Source organism: Bos taurus, chromosome 22 (genome assembly GCF_002263795.3).
Source record: "Bos taurus isolate L1 Dominette 01449 registration number 42190680 breed Hereford chromosome 22, ARS-UCD2.0, whole genome shotgun sequence".
NCBI classification, from domain to species: Eukaryota; Metazoa; Chordata; class Mammalia; order Artiodactyla; family Bovidae; genus Bos; species Bos taurus.
In genome coordinates, this window is record NC_037349.1 from 29,308,777 (window position 1) to 29,323,960 (window position 15,184).

Consider the following 15,184-nt stretch of genomic DNA (forward strand, 5'->3'; position numbering starts at 1 on the left):
AGAAAGGACTGTGGTGCGTGCAGGGGAGGCAGGGCTACACGATGCTTGCTGACTTTACTCACAGAAACTAGTCTTGGCTGAGCCTCTACTACATATGCGGCCCCATGCAGAGTGCTTTCTTCAAAAAAAATCCTATTTTATCCAAGCAGCAATGGAATGAGGTTGAAACTATCTTTTGTCTTCATTTTATAGATGAGCAAATGGAGGCTCAGAAAAGAGAAGCAGATTTCCCGGGTGGGGGTGTGGTGGGGGACACACAGCTAATCACTGGCAGAGTTTGGGCTCGAACTCATGTCTGGGGGTTGACTGTAGAATCTGGGTGTTTTCCACAAACACAGCTAAAAGAGTCTCGCTTTATTCTGAACAGGAGGAAAACAAAGTGATGAACTAGTCTAGCATGCAGATCAGAGGAATTTGCCAAGAGGGCCGGAGTTCTTCAGTGGGACCAGCTATAGTAATTTGTTGAACCCCAGAACTTTCCAACTGCGGATATGGAGTCCCTGGTTCCAAAATGATTTGGGAATTTCAAGGTGGTGACAGTTCGGTATGAAACTGAATGTGCGGCCCTTCTAAGTGCAGGGCCTGGGTGACCACAGGGACCACACACCCACAAAGTCCCTGGCCTTGTACCCCTGTTGCCAACAGCTAGTGGGTACAGATGGGGTTCTCTGCGGCAGGATGAGTACAGGAAAAGCGCCAGGGCCAAATAGCCTGGGTTCGAACCCAGGGCTCCCAGCTTTCTAGTAATGACCCTGAGTGACTTCTTTAACCTCTCTGAACCTCAGTTTCCTCATCTGCAAAATGGGATGTTGTTAGTTCTTCTTTTCTAGGAGTAGTGTGAGGTGGAAATAATATGATGCAGGTAAATTGTTGAGCCCAGCGCCTGGCCCACAGTACATACCAGCAGTACCAGGTACTGGAGTCAATAGTCCCTCCCCCCACCACCTCCCCCAGGGCACAGACGCCAAGGAAATGCCAGGTCCCAGCTGTCATTCCCTCATGCTGCTCAACCCCGGGCCAGAATCTTAGAGATTGCAGCTTCTGCTCTAGCAACCCCTCCTCCACTCCCCATCCCCCAGGCTTTTAATGAGTTTAGTATTTTCATCAAATCATTCTTCCTACAACACAGGACTGGGGGAGGCTAAAAATAGCTCCCTGAGTCACATGACAGCTCCAAATGCGGAGGCTCTCAGCAAAGGTACAAGTGCGACTCCCTGTTTCCTAGGAAATGAGAGTCATTGTGATGCCTGACGCCAGGCCTCTGCCAACGCAGCCAGGGCGCTAGCAAAAGCACATTGTCTCCTGTGACATCCCCGCGTGTGACAGGCGGAGGGCGCGGGGGAGGCAGAGCCCCCACAGCTGGCAGATCCATGGCCTGGCGCCCGGGGGTCTGAGCCAGAAGCTGCCCCTTGCCTTCAGGAGTAAGGGCACCCCAAGGCAAGAGCTTCCCCACGCCTGGATTCTCTGACCCCATCTTTCTACCCAGGAGCAGTCAGGGAACTGCTTTGCCAGCAGGAACGATGTGGTTTGTTTTTTTTTTCTGGTCCTTACACTTTCTACCTCTTGTTCTCCTGTCAATGACTTGCAACTAAAGGTTTTCTACTGTTTGGCATTGAAGTGAATCTGGGGACAAACATTCCCTCGTGGAAACCTTGCCAGGCTCCTCCTCTCCCTGCCCCCCTCCCCCACCTACCCCCAGTATAACTCCCAGTTCCCTAGACTGGTCGTGAAACTCCCAAACTTGAGTGCCTCACAGTCACCTGGAGGGTTCATGAATCCCTTGATGCTGGTCACAGCCCTGAGAGTTTCTCATCCTGTAGGAGTGGGGTTGGGACCAAGACTTTGCATTTTCAGGTAGTTCCCACAAGACGCTGGTGCTGTAGTCCAAGGAACAAACTTTGAGAACCACAGCCCTAGATGCTGTGGCCCATATTTCCCATCCCCTCCACCTCCCCCCATCCCTCCTTCCCTTCCCTCTCTGTTCTCATCTTAGAGCAACCCCATGTCACTTCTGTGCCCTGGCCCTACCCTCAGTAAGACTCTCTGGCCTGAATCTGCATCTTGCTACCTGGGCTGCCCTCTCTCCCACTTCTCACTGGCTACCTCACACTTTAAGTGTAAGAATTACAGTAAAAATGATTGCTTATTGATCAGGAACCATAGAGTCCTCCTTCTTCACAATGCTGTGTGGTAAACATTGCTTTTATTTCCATTCTATCCACTGTCATTATCTCCATCCTGTGATAAGAAAACCAAGACTCAGATGGCAAGTCATAACCCCAAGTCACAGAGCTAGAAAACAGCTGGGGTTTAAGGTGGTCTGAATTTTAAGCCCATAGGTAAGTCACAGCTCATCTGCGTCCCTTGGGAGCCTTCCCTAAATCTTCTGGACTAGATTTCATATACCTTCTTGGAGTGCCCCTATACTCCATGTGTGTCTTTATTAATGCACCAGCAGCCTTGTACAACAGTTACCCTTTGATGGGTCCATCTCCTGATTTAGATTGTTTGTTGCTTAAAGGTGTGGACTTTGTCCTAACTCATAACATCACAAGTGCCTAGAACAGGGTCTGGCATTAATAAGTGCTCAATAAATGCTAATTTGCTGGCTGACTGACTGAATAATGGTTGGTTAGATGTTTGTTGAGTGAATGCGTAAATCATTGCTGCCTGATTACTCATCAGGTAATGCATAAACAATAGGTGCTCATTGCTGGAGTAAATGAATGAACTTATTCATTCATTCAGTTCTCTAGACATGTTGGTTGGTTGAATGAACGAACTGATGGTAGCTACTGAAAATGCTTGCTGGATGTATTAATGAATACATGAATGACTAGTAGGTATTCATTAAGTGTCTGTGGCCTGGCTGGGTGCAGGGATGGGTTGGACTCGTAGGATGGATGGGTGGTTGAATGGTAGAATGGATAACCGGTTAGGTAGGTTGGTGAAAGTGAAAGTAAAGGTGAAAGTGCAAGTTGCTCAGTTGTGCCCGACTCTGCGCTCTCATGGACTATACAGTCCATAGAATTTTCCAGGCCAGTATACTGGAGTATACTGAAGCCTTTCCCTTCTCCAGGGGTCTTCCCAACCCAGGTCTCCCACATTGCAGGTGATTCTTTACCAGCTGAACCACAAGGGAAGCCCAGGTAGATTGGTAGATGGATAAATAGATGGAATGGGTGGGTGGGTGAGTACCTGGATGGATGTGTGGGTGGATGAGGGGACGTATGGATGGGTGGGTTAGTGTATAGTTGGATGGATGGGTAAACAGTTGGAGAAGTAGGTGGGTGAGTTGGTGGGTGCATGGTTAGAAAAGGAGGGGAGTGGGAGACAGGGCCATGACTCTGGCCTTGTTAGCATAGGTACTCTCTGTGTGATGCCACTTCCACCAGATAGATGACGAAGAGTGAGTTATGCATGGAACCCCCGGGCACATGGAGTCTGCAGTCAGCGGGGCAGCCGGAGGGTTCTCTGGGCCACCAGCTATGACTTGGGAAGCCAGGTGGATGATGCATCATGAGTGTCACAAGGGGGCTGTGAAACTGTTTTAAATGTCAGGATGTCACCCAGCTGTGAGACTGGGTCTTGACGTTTGTCGTGTTCCCGAATCACTTGTTTTAATGACTAATTATTTTCCCTCTTCTGACATGGCTCCTTGGGGGAGAGTGGGGGAGCTTGGCTGCAAGCCGGGAATCTGTGCTTGGCAATTGAATTCACTAACAAGCCAGGCGTGAATTAACCCCGACCTGCCAGGTGTGCAGCAGAACCTGGCAGGCCCAGCTCCCAGGCCCAGGCAGGTGCTGCTCGGCTGGGAGGTCCTTCCAGGGCTGGCAGGCACCCGAAAAGAATTCAGACTGTCTAAGCCCAAACCCAGATGGCTGTCTGAAAATCTATGAAAATGCAGGTTATTGGCTTAAGAGCTACTTGATTTTGATCTAAATGAAATGATTAGCCTTGTGGTTTTTATAAAAAAGTACTTGCTACGTATGGGCCATTGTATAAATACTTCACCTGAAATATCTCATTTCATCCTTGCCATAGCCCTTTTATCATTATCTTCTCCATTTTATAGTTGGGGAAACTGAGGGACAGAAATTGTTATAGAGGTTTTAAAACATGTCTTGAAAATTCTCTGATGTTCCCTTTAAGAAGTGAAGTCTAATTCTCTTCCCCTTAAATTTGAACTGGGATTAGTAACTTGATTATGCAGAGCAGAATGAGGTAGAGATGGTCTATGTGGCTTCTGAAACTAGATCAGGATGGTGGTACAGCTTGCTCCTGGCTCTTTCTTGAGACACATACCTCTGGAGACTCAAACCTCCATTAAAGAACTCAGGCTGCCTTGAAACCACCATGCTGTGGGGAGAGCCCTGTGGGGAGACCACATCCATATGGAGAGAGCTCTGAAGTGCTCTAGTCATTCTAGTCTCAGCGGTTTTGCATCTTTCTTGCCCTGGTACCAGACACGTGAGTGAGGAAGACTTGGAGGTGACTATACCCAGGCCATGCCTGATCGTAGCTGCAAAATTGACTGTGAGGGAGAACCTCCCAGCTGAGCCCAGTCCAACCCCATTATCACAAGTCATAACAGTAAAATGACTGTTGTGAAGTTTGGAGAGGTTTTTATGTAGCAGTAACAGGAACAATGGTGAAATGTCCTAGATGATACAGCCAGAGAATGGCCCAGCCACTATGTGAACTGGGCAAGTTGGCTCAGGAACCACAAACTTACCCTGTAAAGTAGTCCAGACTTGCCTTCACGGTCTTGCCTCTTTACTCTACCCATTGCATGGACTAGTCTCAACCTTGGAGGCTTGGAAGAGGAGTCAGTTAAATAATTTGAGTAAAGCATTGTGTTCAGTGCTTGGAACATAGTAAATGCACCGTCTTAGTTAAATTCATCAACTTCTTCCTTGTAGATCCTCAGACATAAACTTTGTCTTTATTCTCACATTGCTTTCTTCCTCCCACATCACACATCTAACATGTCTACAGACCCATTTAGTACCACCGTCTTTGGATCCGGAAAGTCGCTCCTTCATCCTTCCTCCCATCCTGGTCTCTTCAGTCTCTTCTCAACAAAATGGCCAGAGAAATCCTGATAAAATCCAAGTCAAATCGTTCACCTCTGCCCCAGGCCTTCAGGGAACAGCCCATACCTCTCAGTCCATGCCTACCTAAACAAGGTCCTTTCAGTGGCCTGCAGTGTGCCGCACAGTCTCCCTTTTCATCACATTCCTCCCTGATTCATCTCCTGAGACGCCCGCTGGCCCCCAAGTGCTCACTCCAATTACACAAGCTCCTTGCTAGAACAAGCCAGCACACCCTACCTCGGGGCTTGGCTTCTGCTGTTCCCTCTGCCTGAACTGCTTTGCCTGCTGATGTTGACATGGCTCACTTCCTTGCCTCTTTCAGACCGTGGCTTGAATGTCACCTTCTTTTGGGGACCACTCCTCACCTCCCATTTAAAATGGCAGCCCCACTCTCTCCCCTCCTCTCCCTTTTCATTCTTCTCCATAGCGCCTGTCGCCACCTAACATGCCGATGTCTATTTTTTCTCATTCACCTGTTTCTTTTATCTAACCCCACTAGAAGGTGGGCATACGAAAACACAGATCTTTGTTTTGATCACTGCCCCTGGGAGAGTGTGGGGCACACAAGAAGTGTGTGTGTTATCAATAAATGCTTGGTAGGTGATAAATGAATGGTTGTTGACTGTTATTATTAAGGGGACCAGGTAGGAAGCTGTTGAGCTACTCCAAGTGAGGACAGAGATGAGGAATCTGTGGAATCTGGTGGAGGAAGGAAGGAATCAGGAGGCCTGGTGTTCTGGCCCATGCGAGGAGCTCCCCACCAGGAGACGTGGTGGCAGGAGCAGCTGTGGACAGAGGGAATGATGCCATATTGGTATGAGACAAGGTGGAAATGCTGCTGGGATGTCCAGGTGAGGTCTAGGTTGGTGACAGAAATGAAGACTGGGGATGTGGTGGAAAGCCCAGCATGGAAGAATCCTGGGAACCCCAGGAGGGTGGGACAGTGAGAACAAAGAACAGCGAGGACAGAGGCCCCCCCCCACTGTGAAGCCCATGGGAGCCAGGGGGTCACGTTATGGAGGAGAGGGGCCTGTGGCGAACAGAAGCGCCTGTATCCCTGCTGGAAGAAGAGGGAGCCGCTGGGTTTTCACTGGCTTGTTTTTAGGTGTGAAGACAGGCCTGGGATTGTAAGAGCTTCCGGTTTGTTGAAGGAGGCCAGAAATCTGGATTTTCATGGGAAATTTCCTCTTGTTTTGAGAGAGTTTATGCAAGCCTTGCACAAGTGCTATATGGATCTAATAGTGCACGGCTGTGAGCTGGATTCAGCACATGGGCACTCAACTGAACCTCTGGAGTAAGATAATGAGGGAAAGGGCTGGGGGCAGCCCCTGCGGCATGCAATCTCAGGTGGTGTTGTCTGGCTGAAGGCACAGGAGGCTGGGGTGCTCTAGGCAGTGGGTTGAAGTGCTGACCGTCAGGTAAGGGCCAAGGATCTTAGAAACCTGGCCTTCAGGGCATCACAGCAGAGCCTCACAGAGCAGGTCTGTGGATTGGTAGGGGCAGAAGTCAGACTTTACTTTTCTGTTTAAAAGGTTTCCACCTTCCATACAAGGGTCAGCCATGGGGAGACACAGATGGGGGTTTCTTTGCTTCAGACAGGGGCTGCCCCTAGAAGAGGATAGGGCCAGGACAAACAAGCCAGTGTGAGGCCAGTGCCCCCAACACCTGCTTGAAGGGCACCTTCAGAGTCCTCCTGGAATACTGCGATTCTCAGACATTTGGAAATTAAATGCTAATGACGTTCACAACAGAAGAGTGAGTTTTGTGGCTCCCCTGTCCAAATTCCATACCAAACACAGCCTGGGGTGGACACTGCGATCTCCCCACTGAGTTACTGTGAAAGCCGGAAGCAGCACTGCCTGCTAGGACTTTCCATGTCGATGGCAGCACCAACACAGCACCCACAGGCCACACGTGGCTACCAAGCACGTGAGGTGTGTTGAGTGTGGCTGGGCAGCAGGATGCTTCATTTAATTGAATTGAAATGTGAGTGGCCTCCTGGGGTTAGCAGCTGCCTGAGTGGCCAGGGTAGGTCTAGAGATCTGGAAGAAACTGTCATGAGTATAAAGACAGGAGTCTGCTCTTCTCTGCCATGGCTCCCTCCTCTTGGGGCTGGATGGCCAAGAAGAGGCTGGACTTCCTTCTTGGGGCCCATGTGCACACCCTGGTCCCCTCTTTGCCATTTCCCGGGAGCATCTCTGACGTCCGGGTCTTCTCTGGCCTAGCAGACAGCTGGACGAGAAGCCGGGCTCAGCGGAGGCTCCCGTGTAGGTTATGGGCCCAGGCCTTATGCTGCAGCTCAGTTCCCTGCCTACCCGGGCACCAGCCCAACTCATAATAAAAAAAGCCACTTTTAGCTTTCTTTCCTGATCTCTCATGTGAGTTTGTCTTCCAAAGGAACTTTGTGGGACTGAAGTGTGTGTGGCGGGGGAGAGCCAGTGGCTCTGGTTTGGCAAGATTGCTGCATTCCCGAGTTCCTGAGACATTTGCATCGAATTAACTGTAAGCCCCTAACAATGGTATTTTCTTATTTTTTTCTTCTGGTATTCTAATTAAAACAAAAGAACTTCATATATAACGTATGAACACAGTTCCTGTGTAAAAGATTAAAATAATTCAGAAGGCTTTCTCTACAGGTAAAATGGCCCGTGGCCTTAGCCTCAGCACCCTCTCTGTGAGCACACACACACACAGACACACACATAGACAGAAACTGATACATAAAGACATACAGACATACACAGACACACGTGCACATGTGCACACGCAGAGACACACAGAGACATTGAACCTCAAAGACAGATAGACATACACAGACATGACACACAAAGACATACAGACACACACAGACACACACAGACACAGACACTGATACACAAAAGCATGCACACACACAGACACACACACAAATAGACATGCAGACACACACACACAGACACACAGGTGGGTGTTTTTCCCCCCAAAGGCGTCATGCTAAATTCGTTTTTCTGTGACTTTCTTTTCTCACTTATCACATCTTAGGGCATCTTGCCCTTTCTGTTCGTGGAGTTAGGTCCTGTTTCTTTTGAACTGCTGTATGGTATTCCACCATATCCATGAGGTACAGTTTATTTAATCACTCCTGTTGACGGACACTTTTGTGTCTCTAGCTGTTAATAGCACAACCCGTATTGTAGCAGACATTCTTGTCCATGCCTGTTTGTGCAAGAGTGTGAGCATAAGCCAACACGCATGTGTAACAGAGTTGTGCAGTCCCGATCACTGCTCAGCATGTATTTGCTCCTCCCGTATTCCAAACTCTGTGACAGGCAGATGCCTTCCTGTTCCATTGATGCCAGGCTTGGCTACGGGGCTTCCCTAAGCCTTCAAAGGCCTTGAATGTTTCTGCCTGTCCCTCTTGTCCTTCTACCATCACCAGATGAGGGACATTCCCCAGGAAGCTACTGATCCAAAGAGATAGGAGACATGGTTCAGATCAGCCCAACCCCTGCTGAGCTGCAGGTAAATGAGCTGGAAAATAAATGCTTGTTGTTTTGTGCAGCTGAAATTTCAAGGTCGTGACCCAGGAGAGGATGCCTGACCCAGGAATGAAAACTGGAAGAGCTTTGAACATCTATCAACATGTTTCTTGACAGGCCCTTGGACCCGGCCTTCTATTTCCAGGTATCCAGCTTCCCGAAACACTGCACACCAAAACATATGAAGCATGATCCTTAGCCCAACACCTACTTGGTAGGAGTGGGTGTCCTCTTTCCCATTTGATGGGTGGGACTGTCTAGGCATCGAGCTGTGAAGTCACTTAGCAACTCATCCTGGGAGCCCGTGGGGGGCTGGGGAGGTCCTGGGGCTGGCTCCCCTCTACTCAGAGTGACAGCCTCAGGGGTCAACAACCCTCATGGCTTTGCATGTTTGGGCACCCCCTGGCCTATCTGAGGTCAGATCATGGACTGAGAGCCTTGAGGTTTTATCGCCCTGGAAGACTTTTCCCTGCAGGAGCCAAAGCTCCTGCACAAGCAGTTCAGATCCCTAGAGGGCTGCCAGGGGCTCAAGATTGGCTGAGAAAACTCATCAGACAGAATGCCTGGGGAAAGAAGAATTTCCCATTGGATTGAAGTTGACTATTTTCCGTTCATTCCCCAAACAGCCAATCTTTTCACCAAAGAACTGCGTTTTCCAGACTCTTTGTATCCCCCTGGTCCTCCAGTGGCCTCTTGGACAGGATTGCAGGAGAGCTTCCTTGCGGAGGAAGATGCTCAGTGCTGCAGCCATGTGTCTGTTGCTGGGGCTCCTCCTGCTCCCTCCCTCAGCCGCTCAGCAAAGGCCCAGAGGGAGGAGATGGACTCGACCACAAAGTCTCATGGACACTTATGCAGAGAAGTTGTCTTTTGCTGGGGGGAAGCCCAGATAGAATCTTGGAGCTGGGAGATAGACCTGTTTGCGGGCTGTCCCACTCACTTCTCAGTCCCTCTCTCACTGTTAGCTCAGTGCTGATAATTTTGTTGACTTGGAGCGCTCGCCTGGCTTGGCAGCGAATGGAAAGGAGGAGTTTTTCCCCAGCAGAGACTTAGCCTGTCCATGGTTATTTATGATGGATGCTGTTGTTAGATTTGGGGATGGAAGGTTGAAGGCTGGGAGGAGGGAGTGGCTTCATGTAGGGCGTTGGAGTCATTAGGGTCTCTGTGCCCAGCTGAGGTTATGGGCATCTGGGCATCCACTGGCATAGCCTGCCACAATAGGCAAGGAATAGATGAGCAGAGAAAACTGTACTCCTCAACCATCCTGGCTGTCCACTAGCCCGTCCAGAGGGGCTGCTTCATCTTTCATCAGGCCGTGGAGGAAGGTCTTGTTCCTTGTTCTTGTTTCCAGCTGCTGCCTCTTATTTCCTTGTAGGTCTGTGATGCTGTCTCTGTGATGGTGAGGAGGTGGCCCCTGATTAAAGCAGTGTGGATCCAAGACAGATTGTCCATGGGCTGGTCAACAACTTAGGAGGTGTCAGGCACGAAGCCTTGCCCAGCTGGCATCATAGGCTCACCTCAGGACCAGATATACTCTTCCCTTTGCTGTGAGGAAGTGGGGAGTCTCAGTTCAGTTCAGTCGCTCAGTCATGTCCAACTCTTTGCGACCCCATGAATTGCAGCACGCCAGGCCTTCCTGTCCATCACCAACTCCCGGAGTTCACCCAGACTCACATCCATCGAGTCAGTGATGCCATCCAGCCATCTCATCCTCTGTCGTCCCCTTCTCCTCCTGCCCCCAATCCCTCCCAGCATCAGAGTCTTTTCCAATGAGTCTACTCTTTGCAAAGTATTGGAGTTTCAGCTTTAGCATCATTCCTTCTCAAGAAATCCCAGGGCTGATCTCCTTCAGAATGGACTGGTTGGATCTCCTTGCAGCCCAAGGAACTCTCAAGAGTCTTCTCCAACACCACAGTTCAAAAGCATCAATTCTTCGACGCTCAGCCTTCTTCTCAGTCCAACTCTCACATCCATACATGACCACAGGAAAAACCATAGCCTTGACTAGCTGGACCTTTGTTGGCAAAGTAATGTCTCTGCTTATCAATATGCTATCTAGGTTGGTCAAAACTTTCCTTCCAAGGAGTAAGCGTCTTTTAATTTCATGGCTGCAGTCACCATCCACAGTGATTTTGGAGCCCCAAAAAATAAAGTCTGACATTGTTTCCACTGTTTCCCCATCCATTTCCCATGAAGTGATGGGACCAGATGCTATGATCTTCGTTTTCTGAATGTTGAGCTTTAAGCCAACTTTTTCACTCTCCACTTTCACTTTCATCAAGAGGCTTTTGAGTTCCTCTTCACTTTCTGCCATAAGGGTGGTGTCATCTGCATATCTCAGGTTATTGATATTTCTCCCGGCAATCTTGATTCCAGCTTGTGTTTCTTCCAGTCCAGCATTTCTCATGATGTACTCTGCATAGAAGCTAAATAAGCAGGGTGACAATATACAGACTTGACGTACTCCTTTTCCTATTTGGAACCAATCTGTTGTTCCATGTCCAGTTCTAACTGTTGCTTCCTGACCTGCATACAGATTTCTGAAGAGGCAGGTCAGGTGGTCTGGTATTCCCATCTCTTTCAGAATTGTCCACAGTTTATTGTGATCCACACAGTCAAAGGCTTTGGTATAGTCAATAAAGCAGAAATAGATGTTTTTCTGGAACTCTCTTGCTTTTTCCATGGTCTCATTCATCCTCAAAACAACCCTATGAGGTAGGTACTATCATCACCATTTTACAGATGCATAAACTGAGGGTCAGAGAAGTTAAGAATTGTGCCCAAGATCACACAGCTAGCATATAGCAGAGCTGGGATCAAAGCCAGGCCTGACTGACCCCAAAGGCCACCCACCCTCATAACTACTACCTCCCTAGATGGTCTGCTCTGCAGGAGAAGATCAGGAAGACAAGAGAATCGGGGACGACAGGCTTCATCCCCTAGCCTCATAGAGTTCCACATATGACAATAAGCCTCCCTACCCACACTCAGTAGCTTTATATAGCCAGGGTGGAGCTCTGGTTTCGGTCAGCAGTCTGATCAAAGTCCATGGCTTTTGGTTTGCTAGCTTTTGCCTAAAATAGCCAGATCACTGCTGCAGAAGCAAATCACTCAGGTTGAGTTGTGAAAGTCAATCGCCTCCTTCTTGGTCTTGCCCCTCCCCAGGGAAGCCTTTACCCTTGCTTTGCCTGCTTTGGGGTGATCAATGTCAAAGCCAGAGTCCTGGACCCCAGCATCAGCTCTTGTCACCCTGCAGTCAGAGAACCCAGGTCTGGTGGGGATTGATGTTGAGTGGGGGTGCAGATGTTGCCAATGGAGTTCTGCCCAGCCCCAACCTCCTGTCAGCAACCTGGAGTGCTGGAGGGCCAGGCTGGATGGCGGGGGTCCCTCTGCCTGGCAACTCCTGGCAGACGTGCTGCCTGGGGCTCTTCTGCATACAGCACCTCAAGGCTGGGCCAACACTAATATTTACATTCAAAGGCAAGGCTGCAGCTAAGGGCTGCTTCCCATCCCCTTGGCTCTCCTGGGCCCAGGGGATGGAGTTACAGAGTGGGGTGCTGGGTGACTGCCTGTGTGGGCTGAACAGGAGCCAAGGGAGATGGCAGACAGGGAATCAGGTCCAAGCCTCAAATAACAAAAATAACTATAGTGATCAGACCAGCAATTATTTATAAAGTTCTTACTTTGTGTCTGATGCTGGGATAAGTCTTTCTCATGCATTTCAATTTTAGTTCTCACCCTGGTTCTTCAAGGCAGGTGTATCAAGACAGTTTTACAAGCTAGAAGAGAGGGAAATAAGAAGCTTGCCCAAGGTCACGCAACTAGTAAGTGATGAACCTGGGTGTCCAGCTGGAGCGTATGAACCTTGGCGATTCTCAAGCCCAGTTTCTACAAGGAATAGGCAGTTTAATGTAATGAGTGAAGCCTGGTAAGTGTGAAGCAGTAGGGAGTGGCGGGGACTGGGGCACACTGGAGAGGAAACCCCTGTCTAATTCTCAGCTCGAGATAGTTGTTGCCACAAGGAAATGTGGACCCAGTGGGGCCAGCTTGTCTGATTTTCAAGAGAAAATGTTGGCATGCTTATTTCTCAAATAAGGAGGAATATACATATTTATGCATCTACAGGTTTTTATTTGAAGAATTCCAATTTTTAAATGTTGGCAACACATTCCTTTTCTTAAAAAAACATGGTGGGAGCCAAGTCAAACATGGCTTTAGGCGATCACTCTGCTCCCTCCGCAGAGCCCAGCTTGTTTGCCTGGCCCTCTGCTTCCTCCATGCAGAAGGGCATCACTGAGAATTCAGCTCAAGGCCCACAGTCCAGACAGTCACCTCTGGTCCACTTTTGGGCTTGGAACCTGGGAATAGTGGTACCCTTTGATCCAGATGATCAGGGCCCCACTGGTCCCACACTTCAGAGGGTCACCTCCCGCTGTCCCCCCTGCCCATGAAGAAGAGGAGGGTCTGCTGGGCCAAGGTGTCTGCCCACCCAGAGCTCACACCCCTTCTTCTAGACCAGCCTCTGACTCCTGGCAACCCCAGAAGTCCCTACATCAGAGGCCCAGAGCCCGTTTGCCAGACCAGTGTATCAGTTTTCCATTGCTGTAGAAGAAGCCGCATGGCGTTAAATAACAGTCATCCCATTGTTATTACCTCTCCCGGCGCTGGGGCTGGCAGGATCAGTGCAGCGGTCACCCCTCGGGTCTCTCCTGCCGTCTAGTTGGTGGCGGCCAAGGCTGAAGTCATCCTGAGGTTCTTTTACCCACACGTCTGCGGTCTCTGGCTGTCAGCTGAGGTCTCAGCCGGGGCTGTCAGCCAGAACACCTGCACGTGGCCTCTCCAGGGCCCCTGTTTCCTCATCACGGGGCGAATTATGCTCAGAGCAAGGGTCCCAAGATGGGGAACCAGGAGGAAGCTGGATCACTTTTACCATCTAGCCTGTGGGGTCACTTCTGCCGTACTTACTGGTGGAGGCAGAAACGAAAGTCTGCCCAGGTTCAAGGGGAGGGATGTGAACTCCCCCTGGATGGTGGAGGGGCAAGATGTCATGGGGAGAAGAACCTGGATAGTGGGAGATGCTTCCTTCCGGGGCCGTTTGGGAAAGTCTTTTCTGCAGCAGTCTGCTTGTTTCTCTTCTCTGCAGGCCTCCTCTGAGGACTGGCTAGCAGTGGGAGAGTCCCTGGGGCGGTCGCAGGGGCTGGGAGCAGTCTGGTGGGGCGTAGGCCGGCTGTGCTCAGGCCAGCGCCCAGGCCCCCTGACCCGCCTGTGTCAGGGGCAGGTTGCCTGGAGGGCAGGGCAGGCCCTCTGGATGCGCTTTGAGGAGCCCCCACTGAGAGCCACGTGTGGACAAGGCAGAGGCCAGCTCCTGAGGGATCAGAGTGACACCGCCGCTGAGCAGGAAGGGCCAAGGGGAGGAGAGAGACGGAGATAAATGAGCCCCTGTGTGTCCACTGACCTCCTGGCCGAGTATCTTGACCGAGTGTGTAAAGGAGAATCAGCACTTGGCTTGCAGGGAGCCGTGAGGGATTCTACGTGGTACTTCCTGGCCAGAACTTGGTTTTGCTCAGATGGGACAAAAAGACACACAAGTCAGATATCACATAATGCAAGTCACTGGGTAAGTTTGGGTCAAAGCATAGGCCTTTCTAAAGATGTTGTTTTCTTTAAAACAAAAATGATTTATTTATGGTCATACTTCTTGGCATGGCATGCAGGATCTTAGTTCCAGACCGGGGATAAAACCCCGGCCCCCTGGAGTCTTAACAACTGGATGGCCAAGGGAAGTCCCAGACCTTTCTAGAAGGAAGAGATCAGAGTCCTGGTTCTCTTATACCCGCTGCAAATCAAAATCACCTGGGGGAGCTTGGTGACCTAGTGATGCCCAGGTCCTGTCAGCTCAGTTCTGAAGCAATCTGTCCCTTGGAGGCCTAGACTTGGGGATTTTTCTGAACTTATTTTTTATAAAGGTAACACTGGTTTATAACATTATAAAAGTGTCATGTGTACAACCTTCTGTTTCTACTTCTGTCTGCACTATAGCATGCCCACCATCAAACGTTTAGTTTCGATGTCTCACCACACTGTTGGGTCCCCTTACCCATCTCACCCTCCTCCCTGCCCCTTCCCCCTGGGAACCACTGTGTTCCCTGTATCTGCCTGCTGAGTTTGGTTTGTTTATTTTGTTCTGTTTTTATATTCCATGTATGAGTGATATCATGCAGTATTTGTCTGTCTCCATCTGACTTATTTCACTTAGCATAATACCCTCCAGGTCTCGCAGGGGGATTTTTAAAAGCTCCCCAGTGATTCCCATCTGCAGCCAAGGTTGAAACCCACTGAGCCAGAGCAGAAATAGCTGGAGGGCAAAGACTCCCCTGCCTTAATGAGGGAATGGCTGAATAGACAGAGGGCAAAAGAAGGCATTCCAGGTGGGTGGAACAGCAGGAGCAAAGGAGACCCAGGTGGGAATGTGCTTTGCAGCATTAGGAAATAGCCAACACAGGAATGGACGTTCATGTACTAGCCTAGGTGATGATGATAATAACAAAAAAATACTGACATGTAAAGACACTG

The 15,184-nt window shown here is 49.7% G+C and overlaps 1 long non-coding RNA gene across 1 annotated transcript; it reads left to right on the forward strand.

The window, feature by feature from the left end:
* Positions 1-255: 255 nt before the first annotated feature.
* LOC112443456 (uncharacterized) lies at positions 256-12,917 on the forward strand. Its single transcript, XR_009492364.1, has 4 exons — positions 256-2,339; positions 7,494-7,598; positions 8,638-8,759; positions 9,241-12,917. It is a non-coding gene; the product is annotated as an uncharacterized lncRNA (long non-coding RNA).
* Positions 12,918-15,184: the final 2,267 nt, after the last annotated feature.